This window comes from Perca fluviatilis, chromosome 13, assembly GCF_010015445.1.
Source record: "Perca fluviatilis chromosome 13, GENO_Pfluv_1.0, whole genome shotgun sequence".
Taxonomy (NCBI): domain Eukaryota; kingdom Metazoa; phylum Chordata; class Actinopteri; order Perciformes; family Percidae; genus Perca; species Perca fluviatilis.
The window spans coordinates 37,303,058-37,309,013 of NC_053124.1; the positions used below are offsets into that span (position 1 = coordinate 37,303,058).

Below are 5,956 nucleotides of genomic sequence, written 5' to 3' on the forward strand. Positions count from 1 at the left end.
CTTCATCAGAGACAAACTCAACACATGGAAACAGAAGCTGATGGAGAGGACTGTGGAGGACCAGAACCAGCCAGGAACTCACATCCACTTTTACAACCAGAGACTGAAGACCAGACTGGAGACTCTTCTGATCCTGAGACTGATGACAGTGCTGATTGGAAGGAGACCAGAGAACCTCAGTCAGCTTTAAACTCTCTGAAACATGATTCAACATGTAAGAAAACATTCAGCTGTTCAGAGTGTGGGAGAAGATTTAACTGCAAGTCACATCTGAACAGACACATGAGAACTCACACAGGAGAGGAACATTTTACAGGGTTGCACATGGGGGTCAAGCAGGAGCCCCCACACATTAAAGAGGAAGCTGACAGAGAGGACTGTGGAGTACCAGAACCAGCCAAGAACTCACACCTAGATGTACATTTCGAAACTGATACTGAAGACGAGACTTCAGACTCTTCTGAAACTGAAAAAGAGTGCGAGGATCCCAACGGAAAGCCATTCCGCTGCTCCGTGTGTGCGAAGACATTTAAACACCGGGGAAATCTGAACATACACATGAGAACGCACACAGGAGAGAAACCTTTCCGCTGCTCTTTGTGTGGCAAAACGTTCACGCAGAAAGCGGGGCTGGACTACCACTTGAGGACTCACACAGGAGAGAAGCCGTTCAGCTGCTCCGTCTGCGGGAAGACGTTCAGGAACAAAGGAGGCGTGACATACCACATGGCGACGCACACGGGGCTGAAAGCGTTCAGCTGTGGCGCGTGCAAGAAAAGATTCCGCGCGGCGTCGCAGCTCAGAGCCCACAAGTGCGTGGGCGAGCACTCGGAGCTTCACGGGAGACGGAGCGAGGCGGGCCGGAAGCCGCTGAGCTGCCTCGAGTGCAACGCGACGCAACGTTTCCAAACAATTACCTCCTGGTGACCCACATGAGAATGCACAAAGGAAAGAAACTGTTCACGTGCTCCATCTGTGGCCAGAAACGCCAGTTCAGTTCACACCTGGCGATACACATGAGAACCCACACGGGTGAGAAGCCGTACAGCTGCTCCGTCTGTGGCAAAACGTTCTCCCAGAGAGGCATCATGTCGCAGCACATGGCGGTGCACTCCGGCGTGAAGCCATTCAGCTGCGGCGTCTGCGGCCGCCGCTTCTTTTGGCACTTCCAGATCAAAAAGCACAAGTGTCTTGGCGCCTTCTCGCAGCGGAGAAGAGCCGGCTTTAACGGAGAGAACTACGGAGGAGCAGAAGCGGTTGGACATTTAACGGTGGGTGCATATCGAAAGACTGAAGCGTCGCCTGAAACTGAAGCTGATGCTGAGTTTTGGAAAGAGACCCGGCAACATCAGTCAGGGTTCACTTATCGGAGGACTAAAAACGTAAGGGATGGATGTAACGCTGAAACTGCAGCCGGGACCGAGCAAAGTGTGGAACCGAGCAGGCAGCCTCAGTCCGGTCCTGACGCTCTGAAAGCTGAGCACGTCCCTGCTGGGGATACAGAAGAGAAACCCTTCAGCTTTTCTGAGTGCCAGGAAAGCTGTGAAGACGCTCTGCTGACACACCAGAACTCCCCCGCAGAAGAGAAACCTCTATCATTTTGTGGGAAAGCTGTCCACATGGGAGAGAAAGCGCTCAGCAGCAGCAGCGTTTTTGAGAAAAGCTTCACGGTGGAGCCGTGGCACAGACTGTTGGGGAGAGGGTATAACCGTAAGCACCAGCTGCAGGTTCCCATCAGACTTCACGCGGCGCTGAAAGGTCGCTCAGTTCGCGGCAAAACGTTTCCCAAGCGCGGTGGCTCACGCGTGGCGGAGACGGCTTTCCGCTGCTCGGTGTGCGACGCAGCTTTCGGCGACAGCGAGGCGTTGGTCCAACACATGAGGATCCACACGAGGCAAACGCAGTTCAGCTGCGCCGTCTGCGGGAAAGAATTCGCGTGGCGACGGTATCTGACCAAACACATGGAAGTTCACACAAAGGAGAGTCTCGACAGTCTTCATCAGAGACAAACCCAACACACGGAAACAGAAGCTGATGGAGAGGACTGTGGAGGACCAGAACCAGCCAGGAACTCACATCCACATCCACCTTTACAACCAGAGACTGAAGACCAGACTGGAGACTCTTCTGATCCTGAGACTGATGACAGTGCTGATTGGAAGGAGACCAGAGAACCTCAGTCAGCTTTAAACTCTCTGAAACATGACTCAAGATGTAAGAAAACATTCAGCTGCTCTGAGTGTGGGCGAAGATTTGGCTGCAAGACAACTCTAAGGAGACACACGAGAATCCACGCAGGGGAGAAACGACTCAGCTGCAGATTTTGTAACGAAAGATTTGCCCGGCGCCCACAGTTCCAAGAACATCAATGTGTTGGTGGTCAAACTGAGGAGGACAGAAAGGCAGAGCCTCCATCCAGGAACTCACATCCACGTACACTTGTACAACCGGAGACTGACGACAGCGCCGACAGTGATTTTTGGAAGGAGACCAGAGAACGTCCGAAACCCGAGAGCGGCGACAGCGTTGACAGCGACTTCTGGAAGGACGACAGGAAACCTCAGTCTGGTTTAGACTCTCCGAACAACAGCGACGGCGGCTCCGAACGTGACGTGAGATGCGATAACCCTCTGAGGAAGCCGTTCGGCTGCCCGGAGTGCGGGAAGAGGTTCCTCAACCTCTGCAACCTGAAGAACCACACCAAATATCACACGGGCGAGCGAGCGTTCTTCTGCTCCGTTTGCGGTCTGAAGTGTCTATACCGGTCTCACCTGAAGATCCACATGAGGACTCACACGGGGGAGAAGCCGTTCCCGTGCCCAGTTTGTGGGAAAAAGTACGCACACAAGGCGAGCATGCAGTCGCACATGGCGGCCGTCCACACGGTGGAGAAACGGTACAGCTGCAGCATCTGCGACCAAGGCTTCGCTTGGTACACAGAGCTGAAGTACCACCAGTGTGTCGGGGACGCCGCCGATGGACACGCATAGATACGGGTTTATCGCATGGACACGCATAGCATTTCAGCCTTAGTCGCATGTCGTTTCCCCCCTCCCGAGGGGGGAAACGACATGCGACTAAGGCTGAAATGCTAACAAAAGTGCCTGTAGCTGGCTAAAGACAAAAGATGTAAGCATGTAAAAGGGTTTTAGGGCCCTATCTTGCACCCAGCGCAGCGCAAAACCCGACGCAAGTGTCTTTTTTTGTTTTTCGCAGTTGTCAATTTCCCGTCCAGCGCCCACGTTGTTTAAATAACAAATGTGGGCGTGCTGGTTTTACAGGGAGGTGTGTTCAGGTGCATTCTGGGCGTATTGCTGTCTTGGGGCAGCTGGAAGTGATCGCACCATTGACCAACAAAAACCTGGTCTAAAGTCAATAACTCAGCATTTCATTGTTATTTTAACAGAGCATTAGGAAAATGCTCCTAGGCTCGTGCACAGCACGCGTTACACACACAGAGACGCACAGCAGCACACACACACACAGCAGCACACACACACACACAGCAGCACACACACACACAGCAGCACACACACACACACACACAGCAGCACACACACACAGCAGCGCACACACACACAGCAGCACACACACACAGCAGCGCACACACACACAGCAGCACACACACACACAGCGCAGCACACACACACAGTAGCACACACACACAGCAGCACACACACAGCAGCGCACACACACACACAGCAGCACACACACATAGCACCACACACAGCAGCACACACACACACACACACAGAAAGGACACACACACACAGCAGCACACACACACAGCAGCGCAACACACACACAGCACACAGCACACACAGGCAGCACAAACAAAAAACAAGTGCAACACACACAGCAGCACACACACACACACAGCAGCACACACACACACAGCAGCACACACACACAGCAGCACAAACACATGCAGAAGATTACAAATAAAAAATATTACGGTGCAAATTCTCCATCATAACAGCAATGCTCCAAGGTCCAAACGCGCCTGGCTTTTAAAGGGAATGGGAGATTATCTATGATTGGTTGATTGCATGTTACGCCCAAAACACACCTCTGATTAATGGAGACACTAAGTACAACCCTTTAGAACCAGGCGCCCGGCACACAGACCCTTTTTTCTGCCGTCAAACTAGCAAAAGTGGATTTGGACCACACACAAGCACCAGGAGCTTCACAGGTATTGTTTTTTTAAAGGAGTCTGGTGGGTTTAGGGTTAGCGACTTCAGAGCTGTTTCTGGTTAAACAGAAAGGTCTCAAAGAGGTTTTAAAGGTCTATCTCTGTAGGGATCCTTTCCATAATGTTGTCAGACACTTAGAATATTAATCTGAGTCTGTCAGCGACAGAAACCGAACTTTTAGTGGATGAAATTGACCGCTGCAGTTGGCATCCAGCAGTGTGTTTTATGAATGTGTGTGTGAGAGAGAGAGAGAGAGAGAGAGTGTGTATGTGTGACAGAGTGTGTGTGTGTTTGTGTGTGAGAAAGTGTGTGTGTGTGAGAGAGTGTGTATGTGAATGAGAGTCTGTTTGTGTGCGATTGTGTGTGTGATTGAGAGTGTGTGTGTGTGTGTGTGTCTATGTCTGTGTGTGAGAGTGTGTGTGTGTGCGAGTGAGTGTGTCTATGTCTGTGTGTGTGAGAGTGTGAGTGTGTGTATGTGTGTGACAGAGTGTGTGTGTGTGTGTGTGTGTGTGTGAGAGAATGTGTGTATGTGTGTGAGAGAAAGTGTGTATGTGAATGAGAGTCTGTGTGTATGTGTGTGAGAGAAAGTGTGTATGTGAATGAGAGTCTGTGTGTTTGTGAGTGAGAGTGTGTCTGTGTGTGTGTGAGAGTGTGTGTGTGTGTGTGTGTGACAGAGTGTGTGTGTGTGTGTGTGTGTGAGAGAATGTGTGTGTGAGAGAGAGTGTGTATGTGAATGAGAGTCTGTGTGCTTGTGAGTGAGAGTGTGTGAGTGAGTGTGTCTATGTCTGTGTGTGTGAGAGTGTGCGTCTGTGTGTATGTGAGTGTGTCTGTGTGTGCGTGTGCGTGCTAACCCTAACCCATGTGTTCATCACTGGATACTTTTACACCTTTTAAACCAACATTCAGATGATTTGTTTCTGCAAAAAAAATGACAATAAAACTCAAACTGGGACCTTCCTGTCTGTCTCTGTTTCTGACTACAACTAGGTTGGATAAAGTTTGTTGGATCGGCCGCTCAAACATGCAGTTATTGATAAAGTGATTCTCTGTTTTTCTTAATCGAATCAGCTTCTACAAAGTCTTTGCTGCTGGTCTTCATGGCTCACACACAAGTCAAAATAAAATAGAAACATGAACAATTTCACATATCAAAATGTTCAGAAGAAACTCTGCTTTCTGTATATTGATGCCCAAAATTTTTTTTTTAAATTTTTTTAATTGCCAAAAAAACTGTAAAAAATGTGAAAAAAATTGCCAATAAATGTGAAAAAAAACAACGAAAAAATTTGTTTTGGTTGCTTGAAATGATTTTCATAAAGTCTAAATAGTAAATAAATGTCTAAAATGAAACTGCTTTGACTCCAAAAAAGTCCAAAAAAATTGCCCCAAAAACTGTAAAATAGGTGAACAAAATTGCCAAAAAACGTAATTAATGTAAAAAAAACGAAAAAAAATGTCAAAAAGACGACAAAAAAATCCGAAAGAAATTGCGGAAAAAAATGCAAATGTTTTTTTAAAGTCGACAAAAACTCAGAATTTTTTTCCTAAAAACCTTTCTAAAAGGCGACATTTCTGAAAAAATTGCCAAAAAAATACTTTAAAGACAGGAAAAGTAATTGAGTAAATATATGTAGTTAAATCCCTACACTATATACATATACACATACGTATATATGAACACAGTGGGTGAAATCGACTTTTAAAACGCAGTTTTATTCTGAAGGGGCGGAAGTTGTGTTTGTGATTCTGGGTCGCGGAAG

At 48.2% G+C, this 5,956-nt stretch overlaps 1 pseudogene; it reads left to right on the plus strand.

Moving 5' to 3' along the window:
• Positions 1-118: 118 nt before the first annotated feature.
• Positions 119-3,246, plus strand: LOC120570983 (annotated as a pseudogene).
• Positions 3,247-5,956: the final 2,710 nt, after the last annotated feature.